Source organism: Pseudonaja textilis, chromosome 3 (assembly GCF_049901715.1).
Source record: "Pseudonaja textilis isolate UNSWEBS1 chromosome 3, rPseTex1.2, whole genome shotgun sequence".
Taxonomy (NCBI): domain Eukaryota; kingdom Metazoa; phylum Chordata; class Lepidosauria; order Squamata; family Elapidae; genus Pseudonaja; species Pseudonaja textilis.
In genome coordinates this window covers 112,541,081-112,568,247 of record NC_141992.1, presented here as the reverse complement: position 1 = coordinate 112,568,247, position 27,167 = coordinate 112,541,081, and the positions used below count along the sequence as shown (strand labels likewise).

General features: G+C 38.1%; 1 long non-coding RNA gene across 1 annotated transcript in view; it reads left to right on the top strand.

Moving 5' to 3' along the window:
• LOC148126290 (uncharacterized) overlaps nucleotides 1–26,572 on the top strand; it is a 38,270-nt gene extending 11,698 nt beyond the window's left edge. Inside the window, exons 4-9 of the long non-coding RNA XR_015743061.1 lie at nucleotides 12,519–12,578; nucleotides 14,112–14,167; nucleotides 17,622–17,776; nucleotides 22,045–22,439; nucleotides 22,887–24,376; nucleotides 25,536–26,572. This is a non-coding gene — a long non-coding RNA (uncharacterized LOC148126290). The remainder of the gene's footprint in view (nucleotides 1–12,518; nucleotides 12,579–14,111; nucleotides 14,168–17,621; nucleotides 17,777–22,044; nucleotides 22,440–22,886; nucleotides 24,377–25,535) is intronic.
• The last annotated feature ends 595 nt before the right edge of the window (nucleotides 26,573–27,167 follow it).

The window sequence follows — 27,167 nt, the reverse complement described above, 5'->3', positions numbered from 1 at the left end:
TTTGCAGTAACCTTCCCCTGCCACACCCACCAAGCCATGCAACGCCCACCAAGCCATGCTCACAGAACTGGTAGTAAAAGTTTTTGAATCTCACCATTGCCACAAATGTAAGAGCTTTGAAGCAAATTACATACATGGAACTCCTGATAATCATAAAGGGAGGCCCAACTGAGAATAGCTGTCCTTACTGAGTACTCAAACTCTGACCTCCATGCCTCCATCTCAAACTCACAGACCATGTCAAACTCATAGCCCATGGGCCAGATGCATTATGTGCTGGCCATGCCCACACCCAGTTTAGCAAAGGGGGCGGGAATTGTGATATGTCACGTGACAACACTGACAATACGAGTTTTGACAACCTTGTTTTGGACACTCAGAAGTCATACCTCTCCAAAATGACAAATTCAACAGTAACCAATCTCAACAACCAGGCTTATTCTCTCCCAAGATCCTCCTTCATGCATTGTTGATAGGGAAAAGTTGTTGGTCAGGCTGCTACTTCAACTCCTCCCCAGTACCTTGATGCTGTTCAGAGAAGTTGCCTCCAAGTGCTATTCCTCCAAAAGCCTTGCTGGGTGAGGGTTGTGTTGGTGGAGGACCCCAGAATTGGCTGGTTAGTTGAGGTGATATTAAGGGACTATTTGGGCACTGCTATATAGTTGACTGCATATGTCACTTGATTGGAGCATTCGCCCAGCTATTTCCCACTAATCTGAAGACCTGCTTATTGTCAAAAAGCATTTAGAAGACTAACTTGTCCCAATTAGCTCAAGTCAGGCTGAGCTTTAGAATGTGTGTGAGCCAGCATCAGCCTAAAGACCACTGTTTTGAAGGACTTTGAGGGACTTGAGAGGAAGACAAGTCTTGGTTCAGAGGAATTTTATTTTAATTTCCAAAACTATTGCCAGGAGCAGCTTATCAATAGCACTGTCTGAGACACCCGGTACAACTTCTCAGAAAAACCTATTTGTTATTGGTTCAAGACAGGGAATGCAGTGAGGCAATGACAAAAAGCCTCAATGTTTACTGTAGAAACCAAGCATGAAATTGAATGTTAACTATTTCAGAAAAAAATGCAAATCCAATTGAAAACAAAGGCAAGAACAATTTAGAGGTATCAGCTTATGGAGCTCCAGTTGAAATATATTATTGAAGTTTTGCCTGCGGGATTTTGAAAAGACGGTTTTACAAAGCAGGCACAGTCAGAAGAAATGTTGTACTTAAATAATCCATAAAAAGAAAGAAAATTGCATGTTTCAAATAAGGCATACTGAAGTCTCTTAATTTAACTAAGTGAAACTATGGACATTGCTTAACTCTTTCACTTACATATTTATAGGCCAGGGATTTTTTTTTTCTCTGACCTTAAATAAAATTTGAAGAGATCACCAAAAGGTAAGAAAAAACTTAAAGGAGTAATATATCACTGCCTAAGCTGGAGGCAGGAAACCAGTTTATTGGGTCAAATACCCAATCTGATAAAGTGGATTCCAGGATCAGATGCAGGTAGCAAGCACTCTTTCATTATTGTTGGGTTTATTTGCTGTGGCTGTTAACACAATGTGGAAAAATTAAAAAGATATGTTTTATTTTTGAATAAACATTGACACTGTCATTATTTTCAGTTTTTGCTAGTTCCCGTTTAGTATTAAGTTGCACTATTTTGGATCAGACTTCCCTCTAAAGCTTACTTTAGTTGAAAAGTTACTTGTTAAGACAATATTGGTTTAGTGGTAGAGAGTTGTTCTAATGTTTGGAATACAGAAATGGTCTGTTATTCTTTATGAGCCTCTATAGTAAGAATTATTAGATCAACATGATCAATGTTCTAAAAACAGAAAGACAACTAAAATTTAAGATAGCCAATAAAAAAAATGCTTTCCAATAAATTATACAACCAACAGTTTAGTGATTGGGATTCACTCTAATTGTGATGTTGAAGGATGTGTCTGTGTAAGCATTATCTCCCATTTAAGAATTCCAACAATATTATCTCCCTTTAAGAATTCCAACAATATGCAAGGATTATTTGGTAAAGATTTTACTAGTGTATTGCCTACTTCCTCCAGCTTCCATAAAACTAGCAGGATGCTTAACTTTGGATCATGCTTGTTTCTGGAATAGCGATGAATTAAGATACATAATTACAGGATTATATAGGGACAATCCTCATTGAACTTCCTAGGCTTGGACTTTGGGGCAGATATGGATAGGGGAATAATAGAATGTCCATTCTATATTGATTGTGATAACTTCCCTAAAATATTATTTCATGTTGAAAATAATTCATTATTGAATCCTTCCTATTTTACAAATGCATCTGTAATAGTAACCTTAAGATTTAGACAAATTGAAACAGTTTTGGATCCATGTAATATCCATTTAATTTCAATATAGGATTAATTCAGCCCTTAAGCTTATTGCAAAATGAAGACCTACATAGAAACATATTGCTTCATCATATTTTTTTACAATATGAAGACTTAAAAATACAGGTACACAGTCCAAGTCCCTGATGTAAACCCATATATTTCTTAATGCCTAAACTTTGACAAAGGGAAAGGACACGGGGAATAACGGAGAAAGAAGAAAAATGATGGCCACACATTAAATATAATTGCAAGAAAGCATTAGAAACAATAGATAGTGGACTGAATTTACACAAAAATAAAACACTAATTCTGAACTCAGAGAGTATTACTTTTATAGAGAAGGCATATGCATCTATTTAGTTATTTATTTATAGTTTGTTCTGATGTACATGCTAAAAGAGCAGCAGTTTTAGAAGGAATGCTTCCTGGAAGATAGTATCTGCCATCAATGATTTATGAAGACTCTTGAATTAAAGATAATTATGTCTTTAAAAAAGTAGTCAATTTATTAAAACAACAACATGGCGCTGACAGCCAGCAACTCTCTAGGGCAGGGGTCTCAAACTCAATTTACCTGGGGGCCGCTGGAGGCAGAGTCTGGGTGAGGCTGGGCCGCATAAGGGATTCCACAAAAAACGTTGTTAAAAAAATATCCTCAAATGTCATCAACAGTTAATGATTTCTCCAATACATGAACTGTCCTGAACACATGAATGGAACACTGAATGGAGATCATGAACAGTTCCTCAGAACATGGCTTCTCCAGCTTACTCCTTGCTGCCAGAGACTTGACAACGCTTCCTCTCACATATCTGAGCCACATTTGGCTTGAGAGAGGAGGCACTTGAGACCCTGATGAAGATGATCATCAGTAAGTCTGGACCTGTACTTGGACTTATTAAAGTTCAGGGTAGAGAAGAAGCCACAACGAGGAACGGCTGGCGGGACTTCCTTCAGAGGTCCATTCCCCCTGCGGGCCACACTAATATTATACTTTCATATCACGGTGGGGGCCACAGAATATCGTCCTGCGGGCCGCAATTGGCCCATGGGCTGCGAGTTTGAGACCCCTGCTCTAGGGGCTTCAGGCCTGTTTTTTCCCCTGCCTATGTGAAGATGCCAGAATCAGACCAGGAACTTCTGCAAAAGTTTGCTGGGATTGCCCAAAGCCAATTTTTATGCAGTACTCCTTTTATTTCAGTTTAGTTTATAGCACAATACATCTAGAACGCTGGCTCTGCTGTGTGCAGAATTCAAGGCGCTTGTCACATGCTACTGTAGGAGAGCACCTCCCCCAGTTACCAGAATCTGGAATCTTCAATTCAGCTAATTCAGTTATACACAGTGTCTATTTACTTCCACCCACTCTCTGATTTCTCCTTAACTGTTCTCAGGAGACTCAGCCTCAAGTGTTTTAATGCATGACAGTGATTTATACCTGAATTTAATTTAATTTATCTGTCAAATTAGATTGAGTGGAACTGTTAAATCTTTTACATAGCGTATTATATGTTGGATCTTTATGACCTCTTGTTACAGATAGGAAGAACAAGAAAATCAGTCTCTTGTCCATGCTTTCTTACTTGAGACTGCAAGTAGTGCCTCATGCATTTGAATGCTACTAACACCCACTAGATATATCCTAACTTAGTCCACTCTTTAAAAAATGTTAACTGATAATACCAAACTAAAAAAAAAAAATACAGTACATATAACAGTATGAAAGGAGCAACACATCTCAGAACAGGTAAGCTTAGCAATTGTAAAACAAAAAAGCAATTTTAAAAGAAAAAGAGGGACTGGAGATTATAAATAGAATAAATAAAAATGTTATGGCATTTAAAAGCCTTGCTTCTTAGATGAAAATATTAATTCACATGTTATCATTCTGATAATCCATTGTTACATATCACATATAGATTTCTCTTTCCAATGTTGTATAATTTTTTTAGCGAACCTTTGTGCCTGAAGAATCTGTAATTCTTGATACTGGGAATATAGACAAAAGGAACATGAATCCTTAACACGCTGCTTGACCCAGAGTCATGCTAACAATCCTGTTGATGTCTGTTTAATAATAGGATAACCTCAAACCATATGAGTTAATATTTCAACTACTAAATTACATATTTAACAGTAGGGTGATTGTAAGTAGTTACTTCTTGAATGTTCTTTGAGGCATTCAGTATGCATGGAACACATTTTTTGTTTTATTAGTAAAATGTTAAGATTAAAGGAAATAAATTTTGCACTGTTTAATTCAAATCTCTATTGGTCTACAAGACTGGAGATATTATTCAAGGCCACAGAAATAACTTATCAAGATCATCTTCCTTGAACTTGCTAAAATTATTGTTTTAGGAACCACAGATAATTTTTCCCAAAACTCTGACCACTGTGAAACTTCAGAAGCAGTAATCACATGAGGACCCAATATACCTAATGACACGGTGCTTCTTAAACGTAGATAATTACCCCTAAGAGGGTAATTTGGGCATATCCTAGGGATAATGGAGCAATTTGTAATTTCTTATTTGTGAATCCAAAATCCAGTTTGGGACTGCCAGATTAAGATGCTTGTATAAACAACAAAGCTGGGGGGGGGGGGCGGGGGCTGGGAGGAGTGGGAGGATACATTACAACTAGTCCTTGTAAATTCTTCTGATTTACAACTATAATGGAGCCTGGAATTACAGTTGTAAGTTGTCATGGTCCTAAGTTGAGCTACCCACATGACTGGAAGTAATTTTCTGGTCTTTTTTTGCAATGGTTGTTAAGTGAATCCATTCATTTGAATAGGCTTTTTTTTTCTTGCAGGAAATCAGCAAAGGCTAACCTGCCCAACATGTAGTCACATGACTGCAGGGGGAAGGTGGCATATCTATTTACAATGGCCATGTACAATGGCCATCATAACCCCCAAAGGCTGTAAATAACTAGTTGGTAAGCCAATATTTAAGACTAGAAAAAGGGTAATTGGGCCAACAGTTTAAGAACCACTGCAGTAATAAATGCTTGTTGACTGCATTTTCAAAAAATCCTCTGAAGTAAACCAGTCATGTTAGAGTAACTTAGGTGAGATAGGGTGTGTAGAAATTTGGTAGACAAATAAGAGTTAATTCGACAAAAGTTTTAAAAGCAGCTCCCTCAGAACTGAGTTGATCCCAATTAATAACGTTGACAGAGCCCCAATTGACCCCAAAACCAATTTAGATGCACTTTTTAAAAGGAGATTATGTCACAGTTTAAACTTTGCATGGGTTAATGGGTTAAAATTATATCCCACTATTCTCCATATCTGTGTGCAATATTGCATGCAAGTATTTAAAGTGATCCAGGAGTCCCAACACTTGCCAAATAGGATCTGATAATAGATCTCTAGTTGAGCCCAAAGAGGAACTAAATTCTGAAGTTCCTAATTCCAAGCACTGACAGGCTCACTCTTGTCTTTAATTTCATATACACAGAGGATAGGAAATAAGGAGCATTCCACCATTTTACTCTGAAATTAAAAGAGTGCTGGCTAAAGTTCCAGTGAGCTTCAGTCACTGAGTTTTAGTCATCTTAGCTGATTCCTGATTATTTCTGAGCTTACCTGAAAAAATATTAATCAGAACAGAACCGTATTCCAACCAAATTCTGCTTTCAGTGTGATCATCAAATACTTCTAGGAAGCATACAATTAAAGCAACTCTGCAATAACCTCATTAGTGGGATATCTCTGACTTTAGTATTCAGAGGGCTATTGCTAATGAATAAGGACATATGTGAAATATCAGCATAACTATTAATCTGTTTTAAAATAATATCCATGAACCTAACATTTGAGGTATACCACTTACAAATAAGAGCACCTGTTAAAATAATTATTGGTGGTAGTCTGTTTTTAAAATATTATCCACATAAAGACAAACGCCAGAAAGAAAATGTAGCCTGACATAAGACTGAGCCATTGGCTAACTGGGTTAATAAATAACTGGAATTACTAGACTGAAATTGTGAAAGAAGCTAAATAAACTATGTAGATTCAAGCTGGCAACATACAAATGTACATATTTGACCAGCAAAAAAAACATTCAGAAAAGAATTTTGGGAAAAGGAGTGTAGAAAGTGTACCTTACAGGTACAAATTATCTTATTTATATATAATGAATCCAAATTAATTTCTACTCCTGGACCTTTTCCTCACTAGTGATTTTTAATAAATTTAGTTCCTTGTGGCATTGACATGGTCATTTTGCCCTGCAGTTCTTTACTTATCACTTTCAATATACATCAGCATCAGAACTATCACAATATTCTTTCTTAATTCCACCAAGGTGGACTTCATTCTAGGCCATTTTTTAAAAACCCTTTGAATGCTGGTTTCATCTGTTTAAAACACCCTTGTGGACTCTGATGTCTTTAATTCTGTGCTGTTAGTATAGGGCAGGGGTGTCAAACTCATGTCATCATGGCTGCGTCACGTGACATATTGGTACTTTCCCCCCCTCCCCTTTCGCTAAACCTGGCGTGATGCATCCGGTCCCTGGGCCCGGAGTTTGACAGCTCCGACATTATCAAGCAGTAGCTTCAAAGTGTAAAAATCTATTGTGCTTACCTGATTGGTGTTGGTGGAGCTTCAAGCAGCATACTGCTAAGGTCTTTGGGCCACTTATCCTTTTTCTACCAGAGCATAATTTGGAAAACTTTGCAATCAACAATTCGTGATTACATTAAAAAAATGAAAAGAATGGGAAAGAAATTCTAAATAAAATAAAAGTACTATCACCAAGAAGAATCTACTAATAATTCCTCCTCTGCTTTTCCTCTCAGGTGGTGACATGCTAAAGACAGAGTGCAGCAAAGTTAGAGCAGTCAGGCAATTGCTTTGCTTATCATAACCATTTTAAGTTCTTCATGGTTAATTCTTTAGTTCTTCTGTTGGCAATATGGTATAGAATAGATATCTTTGCCTCAATTGCCAAGTATATGTCCCAATTTTAGTAAAAATATATAATTGATAGAACTCTTCAAATTGCAGGCAAAAGATATTCTGCTCCATTGCCTCTTATATTGCATATACTTTCAGATCTTCTACTATATACTCCCCATCAGAGAATTCCTGATATATAACATATGTTGTAACCAACTAAGATACTTATCTTCTGATGCTTAGTCAAGTCTGGATGCAGTCTGATCAATAGAGATCTCATAGTGTTTTGTTTGCACAGATACATTGGGATCTTCCCTTATTAAATTGTGCTTATAGGGATTAATGCAGGGGTGGGCTGCTAGGGGTTCGCAGGGGTCCGGGAGAGCCCCTAGTTAAGATTCTGTGCAGTTCGGAGAACGCCCAAATTCCACTCCTGGCTGGCCTTGCCCACCCCACTCCTCCCCTCCCAGGAATCCCCACGTGGCCTGTTTTGGATGCAAGTAAGTGCAGGGCGTGTGTGGAGGTTCGGGGAGGGCAAAAAACAGGCCTCCCGGAAGTTCTCGCCCCCCCCCCACGGCTCGAAGAAAGCCTCCAGAGCACGGGGAGGGCAAAAACGCCCCCCCAGTGCAGGAGGCCGACTAGGCCACGCCCACCCAGCAACCGAGCAGAGAACTCCTTGCTAAAATTTTTGAAACCCACCCCTGGATTAATGCCTATTTCCACTGTCACAAGTGCATTTTATCATGTCATTTTTTTTACATGTATTGAGATCTACCCATCATTCTCTTCTCATCTCTCTCTGCAACCAGTATCTGCCTTAAAGTGTAAAAACTTCATTTGCATTTCCAACGGCATTTGTGCAGTTTTAGATTATTATTAATATAATTGGGACTACAGAAAATGGTATGAGATTCCTAATTTCAGTTCTGGATTCTCGTGGGACCAGAAGTCATCACAAGGGAAAATAGATACCTCTGTGGGGGAAAAAATGTCCAGTTTCTACTGTATCTCAGTAAAATGGCCCCGGAGGGAAAGGAATGTGCTTCCAGAAGTCTTTAAATGATTAATAGGAGCAGTGCCAATTCCAGCCCTGAGATCATCATCCACCCTCCACCCAGTTGTCAAGGAAATGTAGATATCTCCATATCAAAACTGTGTCAGAAGAAGAGAAATATACCTTAAAACTAGAACAGCTAAGTGACTTTAAGCTGCCCCTGCTGGTGGCTAGGGAAGGCAGTATCATGACATGAAGGCAATATCACGAGGATGTGTTATATAAAAATGGTTTGTAAAATGTTTGGACTTAACTCCCAGAATTACCTAGCCAACTGATTGGAGAATTCTGGGAGTAGATGCTCACTCATATTGCTATAAGTAAACCATTCTAGTTGTAACATCAGGCCTTGCCATTCTATTCAGCTTTCTTTGGAAATGGATTAAACCCAACACGATATTACTTCCAAGGAGTAAGACAAAAGATGGAATGGTATAACTGGAAGGCCTTTACCATGCCTTGGGTCTTCTATAGAGATCAAGGCCGAAAGAACTCCTTTCCCTGGTCCATCTGCCCCCATCTTTTCTTTTTTCTTTCAAGAGGTGGCGATTTTTAGAGTAACATCTTCGCAATCCATCAGCAACTGTCATTCTTCCCCAGCCTGGCATCCTTTGCATTGACTGGACTGTAGCAGACTGTTAGCTATGCTGGCTGAAGGTGATGGATGACGTGGAAAGGACACTTTTTATTTATTTTATTTTGTCAAGCGATTATAAGATAACAGGTATAAGTATAAACATAGTTATTAATACATGAAATGGATACATATAAGAAAAATAAGAAACAATAGGACAGGGACGGTAGGCACGTTGGTGCGCTTATGCACTATGGAAGACACTTTCCATTCCAGAGAACAAATCGCGATTATTTCTTCTCGCAGCTCGCCTGCTGTGAAAATTGCTTCTTTCTAGTAGTGCGGACTTACTTGTTTACAGTCTAAATCAACTTTGGCGTATTTTCTAGGAAGTTCTCTATTGACTTTTCTCCCCCGCCATTGCCCGCTCTGAAATTAGGGGGAAATAGTTGCTTTATCAGCCTGCGCTGTCGTAAGTAGTCTCGCGAACAGAGATCGTGCTGCTTTTTGCTCCGCCGCTGGAGTAGGGAAAGCGGACGAGCCGAGTGTGCCTTTTGCATTTGAAGTCAGTCCTTTGTTTGATTTCAGATCCTGCAAAAGCGACTGGATTTTCCCAGCCAAACGTCCGCGATGCACGCATTCCCTGCTCAGGTCCAAGCTTTGGGCAGAACTGCGGAGTATTAATGCCATAAGCTCGTTTTAATTACCAGGAGGCTAATTGGAAGTCGCAATCGGCTAACTCATTAGCGGCTGCTGGCTTGACGTTCGCCAACGCTCCCCGCCTTTTCCAGGCCTCGGGGAGCGGGGAAGATAACATAGGGGGCGGGCCCGGCTGCCCCTGGAAGAGCCTGAACGGAAAAGGCTCGCTTTAGAACAGAGTAGGTTTACGATTCGGGCGGCCGAGTTGAGGGCGGCGCCGAGTCAGGCCTTGGGAAAGAAGAGGACTTTGTCTATCGAAGCAGCGGTCGATGCGTAGATGGGAACCAAATGTCTAAAAAATCTTCTAAGTTCTTGTTGAAGAATACAAAGATTTTGGAATTGTTTTTGTAAGGATCCTAATTTGAAACATAATGCAGGAATGTTTTGATTTAAAAAAAAATCATTAAAAACAGAAGGCCCAATCCAACTCTTTGTGAAGGGTCAAATAATCTAGCTTCCTCAAAATGATTTTATTTTATTTTTTTTAAAAAATATTGTTAGATTTATGTTCCACTTTTGTGCAACTCAGGGTGGCATACATGTTTCCAAAAAGAAGCAATTATAAGCAGGATATTACAAAAAGAAGTAAGAGGTAATACTGTCATTGTTTTATGCAATTCTGCATCAACTGACACTTTAATGAAAGGTGAAATATGCCATTTCAGACTCTATCACTAGTTGTAATGTTTTTCCTAGTAAGCAATAAAGAAACCATTCCCCCCCACCCCCCCAAGACACAATCATGTTACAAAGATATATCCAATTGCCATCTCTCTGGGCTCCCAAACTGCACGTGGAACCAACATGATGAACTGCCTCAACAGCTTCATTTTTCCCCATGGGGCTAAGTTATTTGCTAGCCAGAGATCAAGATTTCACATCATACTCCCACATGTACACAGATTGCTAAGGAAATGCCTAGGACTGGGTCAGAACCCTCTGACAGACAAGGCACCATGAAATGGCTTCTTTGCTCTCTTCTCCCAGCAACTACCAGAGCTAAGGGAATTTTCTAAGTGAGATGGATTCTGATTAGGCATAGATATGTCTTAGTGCTCTAGCAGAATTACACCATTAGATGCAGCTTTACTTTCAGCTCATCAAATATGTAACTATTCCTAGATTAGGGTTTTGAGTACTGTCAGACTTCTTGTGTGAATGTAGAACTCTGAGAATTTTAGAGCACCAGCACTTATTTTCAAATCTGTTCCTTAAAATGGCACCCAGTTTTCTCTTGCTCTGCAGATTTTAGACTTTGCTTGAGTATGTGTAAATCTTTAGCAGTCCCTAAGATCTGTGCAATTATTCATTTTGTGTATTTATGATGCATAAAAGTAGCTACTGCCTTTTAAAAGAAAGACAGAAAAAAAACAAAAGCCGTAAACCACAGATGAACAAGATCTAGATAGGATCAGCATATACCATAGGAACAGGAATAGCAGCAAACCATCCTGTGTCATTCCATTTTTGATTTAATAATGATATTCTCTCTACAATTTTCAATTGGGTGATAGCAGTTTATGGATTTCTGAAGAACAACAAAAAACATGGTTTGTGGAAGTTACTAAGAACTTATAGTAAGAAATTAAAAATAATTATTACTGTATAAAAAAAATAAGTTACTCTGGTTTCCTGGGAAGTGTAAATTTGTGAAGGTACTGAACTTTATTTTTATATATTATACTATGAACAGACGATTTAGGCTGAAGTCTTACATATAAATATCCCATGAACATAGCCAGGATTTTCCCATAGTGCTTTGCATTTCCTGAAATTTTCTATATATTCATGACTTTGAAATTAGCTGCACGCACAGTTCTGGATTGTCTCTTAACCAGTTGTAATGTGACCTCTGTACATTTCCTGTATTTCTAATTCAAAATCTTGCAAACATGAGTTAGTAGCAGATAAGATACCCTTGTTTCTGCCTTCATATCTGGTTGGAATCGTATCTTTCCCGGTGAATTAGATAAACAACCAAGACCAACTAATTTTCCTCTTTGCAAACACAGTAAAAACAAAACAAAAGAAAACAATGTTGACCATGCTTCTCCATTTTAAGACCACTGACCATTATGACCTACTCTTCTTGCAAGTTCTATTTGGATAAATATCTGTTGTCTGAGAAACCTACTCTTATCCTCAAGAGCTATTAATGTAGATGGATATTTTCTAGAATATAGATGGAGTAGCAATCTGTTGAGAGCAATGATTCAGACAGACAAGGAAAGGGAGGCAAAGTACTTGGAGAGCAAGACTGAAAAATCCCTGCATGTGAATGAACCAGCCTCAACAGAGCAAAGAGATAATGCAAATACTTTTCCTTCATAAAAACTAACTGATAGAATGCAAACGAATCCCACACATACATTAAGCAGATTCCTTTATAAAGTTTTTTGTTTTGGGAAATACAGGCCAGGCTCAGTTGCTTGCCTTGTGTCCACAGATGGGATTTGGTAAACTTCAGCTTTAAAAAGCAAGCTGGGCATATACAATTGCTTGGGCAACATAGAGTAGAAACATTTTTTCTTTCAATGCCTCCACTCAAAATTCTCTTCTAGACATCTCAATGCATTGGCTAGTATGTAAGTTTTTGCATGTTATTGAAAATTGACCTTTAACTGCATATAAAATTTGTTTTTAATGTGTTGGCAGATAGCATTTTTCAGCATTAGACAGTTAATGTGCCCTGTCATTTAGCATCTGATAGCATTTGACATTCATCCCACAGTAATTCTTTAATTCTATTTCCTTGTTGACATTGTGTGTAATATTTTGAGCATCACTAATAAGCAATAATTTTATGCAGCTGACTAAAAACTAGTATGATGTAATGCAGGGATAGCTGATGGATTTCTATGAATCCTGAATTCATTCTAATTCTGTCTGAACTTCTTGAAGCTTTGTCAGTGATTCATTGTTCAGAAGGACACAAAACATGGGCCTCATGTCTGCAACAAGGTATGTATCTCTAATTCCAGCCTCATACAATTTGTGTAAAAATACTGTGTACTGTTGTGGATGAGATCTCTTTCATCAAAGATGTGGCACCTATACTTCTAAAAGTCATATGCTTAATGACGGCCAACAGAAATCCCAAGGCTTCCAACTCAAATCTATTCATGTAATACATGTCTGTTTTGGTCTCTATAGAAAGTTCAATGCAAAATTTCATCCAATTTTGCCAATAAATTAGAAAAGTAAGGAAAAAAATTATTGGCTTAAATCTGGTGTTTTTCATCTATTAAGAAGAAATGACTATAGATTTAGTCCAGTTCTACCAGATAGGGAAAATGTGTGAAGATTCAAATCTGAAGATTCAGATTTGGATGATATGTCAAATGGAATAGCTCCAAATCTAAGTGAAATGATGGTGTTTCCTGCATCAGTGAGTTAGCATCTGAACTGAACTTAGAATTTGGCAAAATTTAAGTAGGAAAAGTTTATGAAACTATAGTTTGCCGTTGTTCCAGTTTGCAAGGTGCATGAATGTAATAGTGGATTCCCATAATTGTTTACTGTGTTGCTGAGCCTGGGGTCCAGGTTGTGTGGTTGAACTTGGTTATGTTGATTGTGTTGTTGGCTTTATCTCAGATATTATACTTTGTCTTTCATTGTTTTTCTATTTTTCTATTAACAACCCAGAATTATATATTTGAAATGAGCAGCCATATAAAATGAATGAGTGAGCTTCACTGAGGAGTTAAGCTGGGTTTAGAATCAATTAAGCATGTACAGTATTGTACTTTGCATTCATATTTCAATTATTGATACAAAATGATGTCAAAGTTTTGATTAAGAAAAAGAATAAAACGTGTGCTGCTACTCTGAGCAAGCATTATGCTGCTGCTAATGTACTATTGCGTCCTGTATTTTCAAGGCTCCTATCACACACAAATATATAGTCACACCAAGATCATATTTGTATAGTCCTATGTACAATCTCAGTTGGCCACAATAGAAAATACAAAAGATGGAAGAAGAATGGTATGTTTTCCTCTGAGAGAGATTTCAGCCACCAGGTAACTGCAGCTGTGTGGTGGTACCAGAATTACTAGACATTTGGTTGGACATCTTGAGAGTTCTATCTCTGAAACATCAGATAGGCATGAGATTGGAAATTTCTTAGATGGTGTAGACTGAAAGAAAAATAATCATACAGAACAAACCTATCCATTTCAGCTCACAAAGTATTGCTTTTCAAGGTAAAGATGATGACTTATAGAAGAATGGTGAGATTTTTCTGGTCCGAGAGTCACTTTTGACCTTAACTAATCGTTCTGGAGCTGAATTCAAAGACCTAAAAGGCAGGGTGGGGATAAAAATGAAATACTTACTTATGTTTGTAGCTAATTATAATGAAATGATGAGCCTCTAGTTTAATATTTTATGTCATCTTAAATGTTAAAAATTTACAACTGTTAGAGATCTCTTAGAGCTTTGGGGAACTAAATGTGGCCCAGGGTTATGCAACTCCAATATCCTTCCTTTCAGGAATTCTATATGGTTCTTAGGCTGAAGACTGAACCCAATGAACTAGAGGACTAACTGTAAGCTTGAACCTGGGTTTCCGACCTCTATCTTCTAAATCACTAGACAGCATTAACTCTTAAGAAAATAACCTATTTAATCAGTGGCATTCACGGGAAAGGGGGATCAGAGAAATGAAAGCTTCATGCCCCAAGTTCTGCTCCTTTTCTGTGTGCTTTGTGACATTGCATACATGCCCATCTCATTAACAGAGATGAAATGATAGAAGGAGTTGAAGTTATAGGAACCTCGAGGGGGAGTGACCATGCAGTATTGGAATTCAACATTATACAAACATAAGGAACAGGGGGAAAAAGTCAAACTAGAGCCTTGGAGAGCTGATTTCAATAAACTTAAGAGTTTGGGATGAATTCATGGATGAAAATCCTCAAGGGGAAAACTACCCAAGAAGCTTGTGAAATTTTGAAAAGTGAGATTATAAAAGCCCAGTCTAGCACAATACCAATGAAGTAGAAAAATAAGTGATCTCAAAAGAAATCTTGGTTGCACAAAGAACTCTCTGATAAACTGAAAGACAAAGGAGACAAGTATAAAAAGTGGAAAGAGGGATACATAACTAAAGCAGAATATTAGTATCAGCCAATATCAGCCTAATTCTCTTAATTCTCTAATCAGATTGAAATCAGGAAAGCTAAGTTTGAAAATGAACTAAGGCTTCTGACGAATGTCAAAAATAACAGAAAATGCATCTTTCTACATATAAAGAAAACAAGAAAAAAGTCAAAAAAATGATTGGTCCATTAATAGGAGAAAGTGGCAAGATGACAATCAGCAGGGAGAAAGCAGAATTGCTTAACTCACTTTTTGCATCTGTTTTTACACAAAAGGAAAAAAACAGTCCACCCTATTAAAAAAAACCCTCTAAAATGCAGATTACGAATATAAGTGAAAGTAAGAAATAAAATGGTAAGAGAATACCTGTCCATTCTAAATGAGTTGAAATCACCAGATTATACCCCAAGGTTCTGAAAAAGCTAGCAGAAATGATTTCAAAACCACTGAACCATATCTTTCAAAGCAGAGGCGGCATTCAGCAGGTTCTGACCAGTTCTGGAGAACCGGTAGTGGAAATTTTGAGTAGTTCAGAGAACCAGCAAATACCACCTCTGACTGGAGATATTACAGTATCCTTCCCCTGCCACGCCCACGAAGCCACACCACAGAACCAGTAGTAAAAAAAATTGAATCTCATCACTGTTTCAAAGATCTTGGAGCACTGGAGAACTACTAGAGGACTGGAAAAGGGCTGATGTGGCTCCCATTTTCAAAAAAGAGGGAAAAAGGGATTCAGAAAATGACAGATCTATCAGCCTGACAGCAATTCAGGGAAGATTCTGGAAAAGATAATCAAGCAGAGAATTGTGAAAACCTAGAGGCAAGCAAAGTTATAATCAAAGCCCCATGGATTTATCAAAAAACAGATCATGCTAAACAAATCTTACTGCATTCTTTGACAATGTGGCAAAATAAATGGATCAGCAAAATGCCGTGGATGTAATTTACTTGAACTTTAGTAAGGCATTTGATAAAGTAGACCACAGCCTACTACTTGATAAGAGGAAAATGTGGGTTAGACAGCGTCACCCTCTGATGGATTTATAATTGGCTGACCAATCACGTTCAACATGTAGTCCTTTAAAGGAACTGTATCTACATGGATAGAAGTATGTCGTGCAATATTCCAAGGCTCTGTTGTAGGCTGCGGTCTCTTCAACATCTTTATTAGTGATTTAGATGAGTGGATAGAAAGGGAATTCATCAAATTTGCAAATGACACCCTGGAAGATAGACTTAAGATCCAGATGGATCACAACCGATTTGAATGCTGGGCTCTATTTAATAAAATGAAATTCAATGGTGAGAAAAGTAAGGTTCTGCATTTAGGCAAGAACAACCAAATGCACCGATATAGAATAGAACTGTGCCTGGCTCAATAGGAGTAACTGTGAGAAGAATCCTGAAGTCCTAGTGGACAATGACTTAAATATGAGTCAGCATGGTGCTGGCACCTGCCAAAAAATCCCATGCAGTCCTAGGCTGCACTAGCAGAGGGATAGACTCAAGATCACATGAAGTATTAGTACTGCTTTATAATGCGTTGGTAAGACCACACTTGGAATATTGTATCCAGTTTTGGCCACCATAATATAAAAAGATGTTGAGACTCTGGAAAAAGTGCAGAGAAGAGCAACAAAAATGATCAGAGGACCGGGGGCTAAAAACATATGAAAAATGGTTGCAGGAATTGGGTATGTCTAATTTAGGGGTGACATAATAGCAGTGTTCCAGTATTTAAGGGGCTGCCACAAAGAAGAGGGGGTCAGCCTTCTCCAAAACAGCTGCAGACAGAACAAGAAGCACTGGAGGGAAACTAATCAAGAAGAGAGCTAACCCAGAATTTCCTGACAGTGAGAACAATTATTGATCAGAAGAACAGCTTGCCTTCAGAAGTTGTGGTGCTCCATCACTGGATGTTTTAAGAAGAAATTGGACAATCATTTGTCTGAAATGACAGAGGGTCTCTTGCTTGAGCAGGGGGTGGGACTAGAAGATCCCCAAGGCCCCTTTGTGGTCTTATTCTGTTATTCTTCACAGAGCTTGTAGAGGCCATTACATTAAAGTACTCCAGAAATCTTCACGAGAAGGAGATGCCTTCCCTCAGTCCTTCCATCATAGCTGGAAAAAGACAAGTTTTGCTTTGTTGGGAACAAAAGCATAAACTGACTCTAGAATGACAAAAAGAAGAGAATAGCATTAAAGCTGAAATCTACAACAAGCTGAAAAGGTTCAGCCTATGTATCTTGGATTTCATTTTCCGCAGCTAAATAGTATTTGGCATAAAGAAATGGGAAGGACCCACATCACTGTATCTACGTATTTTTATATGAGTAAATTTAAAAAATGAACACAACCCAAAGGGTAACTGTTATTCACACTTGTGATTTTTACCTGGGTCAATAGCTAGTGTGGGATCATATTCTGAGAAAAAAAGTCCCATATCAATGGGACGTGATATGTGTGAATAGGCATTTATAGAAACAGAATAATTGAGTCACATCAAGGCAACTTTATTTTATTAAGAAAGAGGCAGATAGCAATGTCTGAGAAAGATTATTTGATTTTTACAAATAATATGTTTACCATTGGGCTTCCGATGGCTCTGAGGCTGAACAGAACTTATGGAATGGTGTGCTGTGTAAGGACAGAACTCTGTCTTGGGCTTGTCTTTTAATACTCAACCCAGTAAACACTGCCATTGTAAGGTGATGACAGGTGGGATTCTACCAGTTAGCACCTATTCAGTAGAACCGGTTGTTAACATTCTAAGCAGTCTGGAGAACCAGTTGTTAGAAGAAATTACAGGCCTAACCCTGTAAGGAAGGCAGGAAGAAAACATTCTGGTGTTGCTTACAGAAACTGTCTCTCCATTAACCCTTATTACATTCTTGGCAGGACTGGAACTTCTCAGGAGTTTTTTTTCCTCCTTTGCTGGTACTTTGCTTGTGTGGAGTGACCATTCAAAGTTACAATGGCACTGAAAAAAGTGACCTATGACCATTTTTCACACTGACGACTATTGCAGCATCCCCACAGTCATGAGATGCCAGGTGAGGAGATGGGTGCCTCGATGTGAGTGATATTGAGTTGGCCATGCCCAGCCAATAACATGACCACCAAGCCACGTCCACCCAGTCACGTGACCATCAAGCCATGCCCACCAGCTAAATTTTTTTAAAACATTTGAATCCCACCCCTGGGTGATGAACCTGTTTAAGTGAAACAATCTCATTTCCTTCTGTTTACACTGCATGGAAACATGTCTAAACATTTGAAAGTGGCCAAGGATGGAAGTGTCTATGGAGATTCTCAGTCATCCAGGTCATGGCTGTCCAAAGGTGCTTTTTTCAAGAGGCAACTGGACTTCCTTGTTTTTCTTTGAAGACATTCCGCTTTTCATCCAAGAAGTTTCTTCAGCTCTAACTAGATGGTGGGGAATGCATTCTTTTTAGAGAGTCGTTGAGGCCACTTGGAGGTTTGTCTGTGTCCTTAGGGTCACCTGAGTAGTGCAAATGGGTGTGGAGCCTTCTTGGAACTGCTAAAAGGGCTATGTTGTGGAGCTGTGCTTTCTGCAGGATGTTTTCTGCCCTGTATTTCTTCACTTTTGAACACAGTCATAGGCTGTTGGGGATGTGTTGTCTGCATATCAAACTGAAGTGAAAGTGGTTCTTGTAATCTGCAATTTTTTGGGAAATCCATTCTTACTCCACCATTTAAAGGTATTCATCCCAAAGTGCATAGCTAAATGTCTATGAAGATTCTTGGTCATCCAGGTCATAGTTGTCACAGAGAGTTGGCCCTTTTTTCAAGAGGCAACTGGACTTGCTTGTTTTTCTTCAAAGACATTTTGCTTCTCATCCAAGAATCTTCTTCAGCTCTAAGTAGATGGTGGGGAATAGAAGGATTTATATTCCTTACAGACAGCTGGTCATTTGCATTCTTTTAGAGAGTTGTTGAGGCCACTTGGGGGTTTGTCTGTTTGTCCAGAAAAATTGCAGACTACAGGAACCTCTTGCACTTCAGTTTGAGATGTAGACAACACAGATTCAACTCCAAGAAAGTTGCCCCTTGAAAAAAGCACTTTGGGGCCAAGGATGGAAACAGTGCAATGTTTTTCTACCCTCTTATTTGTTTCATTGCCAGGCACTCTGTCTGCAATAGAAAGCAATATCCAACAATGTTAAGTGTGATTATATATTTTCAGTGACAATCTCCCTTTTTCTTTTCTTAATTGGATGAGTAAGTATATTTGATATCTATAGTTTGTATTTTATAGACCTTTCTTGCAAAGCCCAAATGCAGCACACTTCATATGTTTTACAATAAAACAAATGACAGGCAAAATTAAGCTGATATTTCCTTGGTTACTAATTAACCACAATTCATTTAACAGAATCAATATTTCCAGCAAAAAAGTAAACAGGGACCATATCGCCCTATCTTTTTTTTCTTTTATAACCTGATAGATACATAATAAAAAAATAAATTAAAATAAAATGCACAGTCTTGGAAACCAGTAGAGAATAAGAAACTGTGCCTGTTATCTCCAAGATATGCAAAGCACATTTTATTTTTCCTTTTATCTCTCCAATTTTATGTTGATCCCATACATATAGATTGATTTTGCACAGGTAGATAATGAAAAGTCAAGGGGGAAAATTTACACAACGGCACTCAGGATCTCAGCTCTCTATTGGTATATAAATTGGTTTATTATTTCATTCTCTTAAAGAGGGCCATTCACACCAGGGAGCACTTTAAAATATAGCATGTTTAAACATAAATCCATTTACCAGTCATATCCTCTTTTTCCTTTGTTATTCCCACACCATTTGCAAAGTTAATTTTGCAAAGATATGTATGAGTAAATATAATCTTGCTTTTTCTTAACTTGCTCATTCATCACCTTGTTCCTACAGTTAAGGCTATAATGTGGAATTTCTGAAATGATGACGGACAATTCCGAGCCCGGAACATGTCAGTGTTTCTGTTTTTGTTTGATGATACCTTGTGAACTGCTCAGAATTCACTTTAAGTGCTTTATATTTAGCCAGTGTACCCTATAGTTAGGCTGGCAGTTTGAGCAGAAAAAAGCAGCAGGGTGGGCGAAAAGAAAAGGAGGGGTAGGGGAAAAAGAATAAAAAGAGGAAACATTATTGATAAACATATTCTGGACATTTGGTGCACATTTTCACTGCTCCAGCTTAAAGCAATTAATTCATGATACTGACATTAACTCTCTAGCATGTTGACAGCTTGGAGCTGGAAGTAAAAATGCTAGTTCTCCAGGGAAAAGAGAAGGCTAGTTGGCTCTTTTTCTGGACTGTTTGCTTATAGGCCCAGAGAGCAATCTTCCTTGCAGAATGAAATGCAAGGACACAAACAATGTACCGGGGAGAGAATAGAAGATGGGAATGAACAGTTTGAACTATTTGCTCAGCAGAAGGGCAGCCACAATTGCTGGCCAATGGCTTTCCCATGCATCAGCCAGGGCTTCTTAGCCGCCTTTGTTGTGGTAGTTCTTCCTCCAGCCAGATAAGAACACAGCTGCAGCAATTCCAGCTATCTTGGGGTGTGGGTTTATTCACTAAAGCCCCCATTCATGTTTACTGTATTTATTTGCTGTCAAGGTTTCAGGCACATTTTTTTGAAAAATAGATTTAATATTTCCACATCCCATTCCCAGATATCAAGCCAAATTCTGTTGAAATTTTAAACACTCCACCAGGAATCTGCTATTTTGATGAACAGTCCCCTTTCTCAACACAATGGAAGAAGCCGGACTGAAATCACTTAAAGAATGTTCTACTCTTTAGGTTCAACTGGTTTTAATAGCTTAGTACTGTACAATCTCCCCCCTTGTATTCACATAGATTTTGCTTTCTTGGAGTTATATCAAATCTTCATTGCATGTTTATTCAGAAATAAATTGCATTTTGTTCAATGGTGTTTACAGCCAAATAAATATATTTAGCATTGAGGATTTAAAGCTTTCGGGTTTGGATAGGCAAAATAAGACTATATAAAAGCAATATGTTTTATGGATATGCTGCAGTTACTTTTTAAAATACTTGATGATAATGAAATAAAATCCTTGTCAGAGAAAATATACTATAGTCATGTTATTCTCTGATAGTTTACCTTCTGCTCAGTCATTTTTCAGTGCTGGAAGGGCATTTTTTGTATTTTTGAATCATTATACCTGTGGGATAGAACACACAGGTATAATGATTCAAATATGCAAAAAATGATAGCATCAAATATGACAATGTATAAAAGCCAATATTCACTAATAAAGAATAACTATTATATTACCTGATTCATTCTGGAGTTCACAGTATATCAATATGTTGTGAATATGATAAAATAATACACATAGTTTGCTATGGGACATTTGTAATTTTTTTAATGTATTGAAAACCAAGTATATTTGTTCACATAAATGTTGATTCCTTCTGAAACATGCAGCACACCAGCAATAAGTAAAGTATCTACCTTACCTTACACAAGTACTTACTTAATAATCACTTTAGAGTGGTATATATATTTTACCTTTTAATTGTTTAATTATATGAGCCCTTGTATCGCTATTAAAAATTACAAGCATTAAATACCCATGGTAATGTTGTTAATGCAAAGCTTTATTTCTTTATTTATAAATTAAGGACTATTGACATTAAAAGTTAAAACAAGGGCACAATGAAAGCCTGAACATCATTCACAGGAAATGCAGTCACATGCAGTACACATTTTGATGAGTAACAATAAAAGCTAATAAAAAAATAGGGCCTGAGCATCCTATTTGGGATGGAGGAATATTAATGTAAATGAAGATCCATTGTGCAAAATGCACATTTTTGCTACTGCCTTTAATTAAATGAATTCCGGAAAGATTTGTGTTAATGCTTACTGTAAGCGTACTTTGAAAAAGTCATTTAAATGCTTCTGAATCACTGATCTTAAAACTTTTTAAAGTTTTTGCAGCTATATATATTGCAAGATAGTACACTTATAGCATAAACAAAAGTATCAAGTTTCTGCTTCAGTTCCAAAAGTGTATGTTTCTGTGCATGTATCATTTCTTTTGTTTAAATTTAAAATTTTAAAACCATGCTTTTTTTTGGTCTAAAAACTACTCTTGTCAAAATATTAGTTTAAATGAGATGGAGCAATTACCTAATGTGAAAATATGTTATTGAAAGGGGGAGGGGGGAAAGCCAGCATCACAGAATGGTTTGTTGTGATCATGTTGAACATGTCAGTAAAGAATCAACCTCATAGGAAATACAAAGTTTACACAGGTTTTTTTTTTTTCCAGAGTGAAATTGCCCTAACCTCAGGGATTTTTTCTTCTACTGGGTGGTCAGGAGGAAAGGCTGAAAGGCAAAAGGGCTCCTATTGTCTCAGCTGAATCCTAAGAACTGACCTCACGTGCCTCTAAAAAGAAGAAAGCACCTGTTTATCTCCAGTTATCCCCTGCTTTGGTGAGCTCCATGCTGTCACCACCAAGACAGAGCCTTCTGGGGGAAAAGAAGTGTCCCTAAAAGTGTTTTGAAAAACACTTCAGCCTGGATCCAGTTACAGATCTGCACAACAATGCATGGAGATCTCAAGGCTGACTTGGGATGCTCATTTATAACACTGCTGGAAATGCTTAGCTCACCCAAAGCAGGAAATGTGAATAGGAGCTATATAGAAGACCCAGATGCATAGGTATGTGTGTGGGAGTTGGGGGGTGGTATAGGTTTGGCAGTCACCTAACAGCTACCCTATTAAAAGGCAACTGTGCCCCATGCTCAATTGAAAATTTGATTCCCACCCTTTTTAGGCAGCTGCATACCAGTATGCGTATGAGGGAGGAAGTGAGAGAAACTGAGCATGACAATCTTTTAAATCAAAAACAATATTCTGTGGAAGGCCATCATCAGCAACAAATATCAAATGAACTACTCGTCCTCATTTGTGTGATTCTGAGGAAATTATAAAAGCCAAAGTCCAATTTATGCAGAGGGCACCAGGTTAGGGAAGGCTGCATTGCTCTATTAATCCTGCTCTCTCTCTTAAGATGAATGACATGGACAATGCTTGGAGCCATGCCCTCAGAGACTAAGCTTCCCCAAGCTATTCTCCAAGTCTCAACCATTTTCTGCCTCTTTCCAGATCTTCCTACAAGACTCAAGATCAGAAGAAATAAAAACCCTCCTTGTTGACAAGGGAAAGAAAATGAATTGTTCGTGAAGAGAGACAATATATCATAGAATAAAAGCTGGATGGAAGCGAACCATGGGAATATGAGAAAGTATGGGAAGAGAAGGACATGCACAAAGAAAGTGAAGGAGAGAATGGGAATGGAAACAAGTTGGAGAACAAGACAGATAAACGGTTGTAAAAGTTGGTGTGGACAGGTCAGAGGTGGTATTCAGCAGGTTCTGACCAGTTCAGGAGAACCGGTAGCGGAAATTTTGAGTAGTTCGGAGAATCAGCAAATATCACCTCTGACTGGAGATTTTACAATATCCTTCCCTTGTCTGGCCCACCAAGCCACGCCCACAGAACCGGTAGTAAAAATGTTTGAATCCCACCACTGGGAAAGGTGTGGAAGAGGGAGGAAGAGAAGAGAATGGAGTGCTTAGGGCATATTGCACGATTTTGAGAAATAAGTGAATTAGGCATATTTGGGAGGGAGGGAGGGAGGGAGGAAATGATTGCCTAGTGAATAAATTAAACCCACAGGATCTGTCAAAGGAGGGGAATAATGAAAGCAGCATCATGTGATTGTGATGTGAGTTTCCTCCTTTCATATGGGCACCATGACATCATAGTTTGATGAAAACTTCCAACCTGTGAATGTTTCTGAAGTGGAAAACAAAAGTGCCATTCCTACTGTCTTGTGATTTTGATTCTTCCCATGTTGGGGTAGAACCTGACTCTCTTTAAGAAATGTAGAGGAATATAAAAGTGGCCTTGGAGAAAGTATTCTATTGAAGGAATGAGGAAGATTTCCCGTCTGGTCCACAGGGTGGGGAGAGAATGTCTGTCAGGCTTTAAATAATTTGTTGTTATACCCTACAACAATAAAGTAGAATTACAACAGCTCTTGTGGAATTGGTTTCCAGGTCTGATCTACCTTGTAGGTTTGATAGGTTTAGCTCCTTGACTCTTTCTCCCAAGGAAATATGACCTTGTAGCCAATTGCTAACATTTGAGGAAGAACTATTTAGTCCCCCAATGTTGTAATTTTTTTGATGTAAAATTTGTTCTTTTTAAAATATCCTGGATATTTTAAACATGTAAACTCTTATCTGTTTTCAAATTTTTTAATCTGCTATTTTGTCTTTGTGATTGTGTTGTATTTTATGTGGTCTTGAGTTGGAGGTTGGCGCCTCCAATGTGATGGAAGAACTGTACTCTGGTGCCTGCTAATGATTCTCATGAATGGATTCTCAGCCCTTTGGAAGGACTGCCTTGAGTGATGTTGTCCTTGTTCTATGAGTACTCCACCCCAACATACATAAAAAGTGCACTAATGTTGGTATGATTTATTCTTTTCCCTGTATTCAGTAAAATTTAAAAAAAAGGAGAAAAGGCCTGCAGCATTTACAAAGTGGAGAGGATATGGATGGGGACACAGCCACAGTGTATTTAACCAGGTAAGCAGAATTTCTGTTTGATAAATTATCCTGAAATCCTAATAGGTTAATAGTAAATGTATATTTCCCTCCCACAAAATCAGGCTAACTTTAATATTATGAGCCACGGTGGCACAGTGGTTAGAATTCAGTACTGCAGGCTACTTCTGCTGACTGCTGGCTGACTGCAACCTGGCAGTTCAAATCTCACCAGGCTCAAGGTTGATTCAGCTTTCCATCCGAGGTGGGTAAAATGAGGACCCAAATTGTTGGGGACAAGAGGCTGACTCTAAACCATTTAGAGAGGGTTGTAAAGCACTGTAAAGCGGTACATAACTATAAGTCTAGGTGCTATTGCTATTATACACACTTGTTTTTTTAAAAAAAACAGTAAGCTATTTTGACGTTTCAAACTGAATTGAAGCAAGCCATTCTGCTGAGTAAAAATGGTTCTCACTGTCAGAAAATTTCTCCTTAGTTCTGGGTTGGATCTCTCCTTGTTAAGTTTCCATCCCTTGTTTCTTGTTCTGTTTTCAGGTATTTTGGATAATAGGTTAAACCCTTCTTCACTGAGATAGCTCCTTACATATTGGAAAACTGTTACGTTACTCCTAGTTGTTTTCTCTTTGCTAGACTAGGCATACCCAGTTCTGCAGCTGTTCTTAGGTTTTAGTCTCCATTCCCATAATCACCTTTATTGCTCTTCTCTGCACTCTTTCTAAAGTTTCAATATTTGTTTTGTAATCAGAAATATTCAGGTTCAGATTCCCATTAACCTAACCCATGGAAATTGACAGGGTAACTTTAGGTCAGTCACTATTTCTCAGCCCAATATACTTGGCATTTGTTTTTTGATTGGGGAAATATTAAAAGAGAGAAACCTGTGGTTTGCATGCCAGGTTTTTGCTGCTAGGGGACAATGTGGGACAAAATACAAATACCAAATAAATCTTTAATACATTGGTGTCTGTGTTTAGTTGAATGAAGTAGAGAAAAATTCCGTGCAGCTAACGTGGTTTCCCTTCTGTCCCCATTCTCTGTGCATTCTGCAGGAATGCCATAGGAGAGCTGTGTTTGTATTTGCTTGAATAACATTATACTTCTCAATGTAACCTGGATCATAATAAGGGAGGTTTCCAGATTATGCATTCAAATGAAAGTGATTACACGTTCCTTTCAGATATTCAGCATGAGAAAGTATAAATATGACTCTAAGTGTGCATACAATAACTCCAATTGCAGTTCAAGAAAAAAAGAGACCAACCGATCGGAAATTTGGGAAGCACTGATCTAAAAATACAGATATCAAAGGCAGCAGTTTTTGTTCTGTTTCTTCCATGCAATTTTTTTAAAATGAAGATAGTGGAAAATATCCATTGCAAAACACTTTGCCATAAATTCTGCAATTTAATTTTCTTGTGTTTTCCTATCCACCTGCCAAAGACTTTCTGTTGCTTTTGAACAATTTGTCCCTTCTCTAAACCATGACCTTCGGGCTTTGTAAAATGTAAGCAAGGAGTCTGCCTACAGAACTTCAAAGGCGAATCAAGTGCCTCCAAAGCAACAATGGGGAGCCATGACTTCCAAGGTGGCTCCTTAACCTGGCATTGCCCAATATGATTTTTGTTATTGTTGATGTGGCAACTGAATGGTGTTTGAAAAAGTAAATTTTGAATGCCCATGAAAGGTGACCTGCTTTTTGTTTATGACCAGAACAAACAGAGCTCCCAAGCACAATGTTTGTCCAATAACTTAACCACAGGTTGTCTCTCCTGTCTTCTGTGCAAGTACTATAATGGTTTGACCACTGGGTGCTAGAATAGCGGTCATAAAGCTGTCCTTTAAAGAATAGATTTAAAGACTCTGATCCCTCTTCAAATATCCACAACCAGTTTTGCAAACCAATGGAAATAAATTCTTTTGTTACTAAATTCTTATTACCCGTAGTACTAGTACAGTTCTACGTGGGCATATTTCAAATCAATGTGGAAGAAGTACTTCAGCCATGTCTTTTCTGTTTCTGTGCATGGCTGAAAATGCTGCTGCTTCACAGTTTTCTTGTCTAATATGGCTGTTTTAATTAGCATAAAGGTGTTTTTGCTAAGTCAGAAGCATTTCCAAAACATTTTTGATGGATGCTGAATTCTACAATTCATTTTCTCAAAAGCTCTGCCTTATTTTATGAACTCTGTTAATATTAAATTTTATTGCATTTTATTTATTTATTTATTTTTATTTATTTGGTTTGTCAATTGCTTACAAGATAATAGGTATAAGTAAAAACATAGTTATGAATACATGGATACATATAAGAAAAATAAAAAAATAAAAGAAACAATAGGACAGGGACAGTAGGCACGTTGGTGCATTTATGGATGCCCCCTACAGACCTCTTAGGAAAGGGGTGAGGTCAATAGTAGACAGTCTAAGGTTAAAGTTTTGGGGGTTTGGGGAAGAAACCACAGAGTCAGGTAAGAGTATTCCAGACATTGACCACTCTGTTGCTGAAGTCGTATTTCCTGCAATCACTGGCTCTATAATGATTTTATTAGAATATTTTATCACCAGCTCTATAATGATTTTATTAGAATAGGAATAAACAAATGTATTTAATAGCAGCACTTTTAATTTAAAGGGATTTCAAAGGGGAAAAGGTGAGCAGCAGCAGCTGGTGATGACAACTTAGACCCGTGATGGCGAACTATGGCACGTGTGCCCCACGTGCATGCCTTCCACTGACCAGTTGGTGTTCTGGTCTCTGCCACACATATGGGAGCAGGCCGCATGCGCGGGGTGCATGCATGGGAGTGTG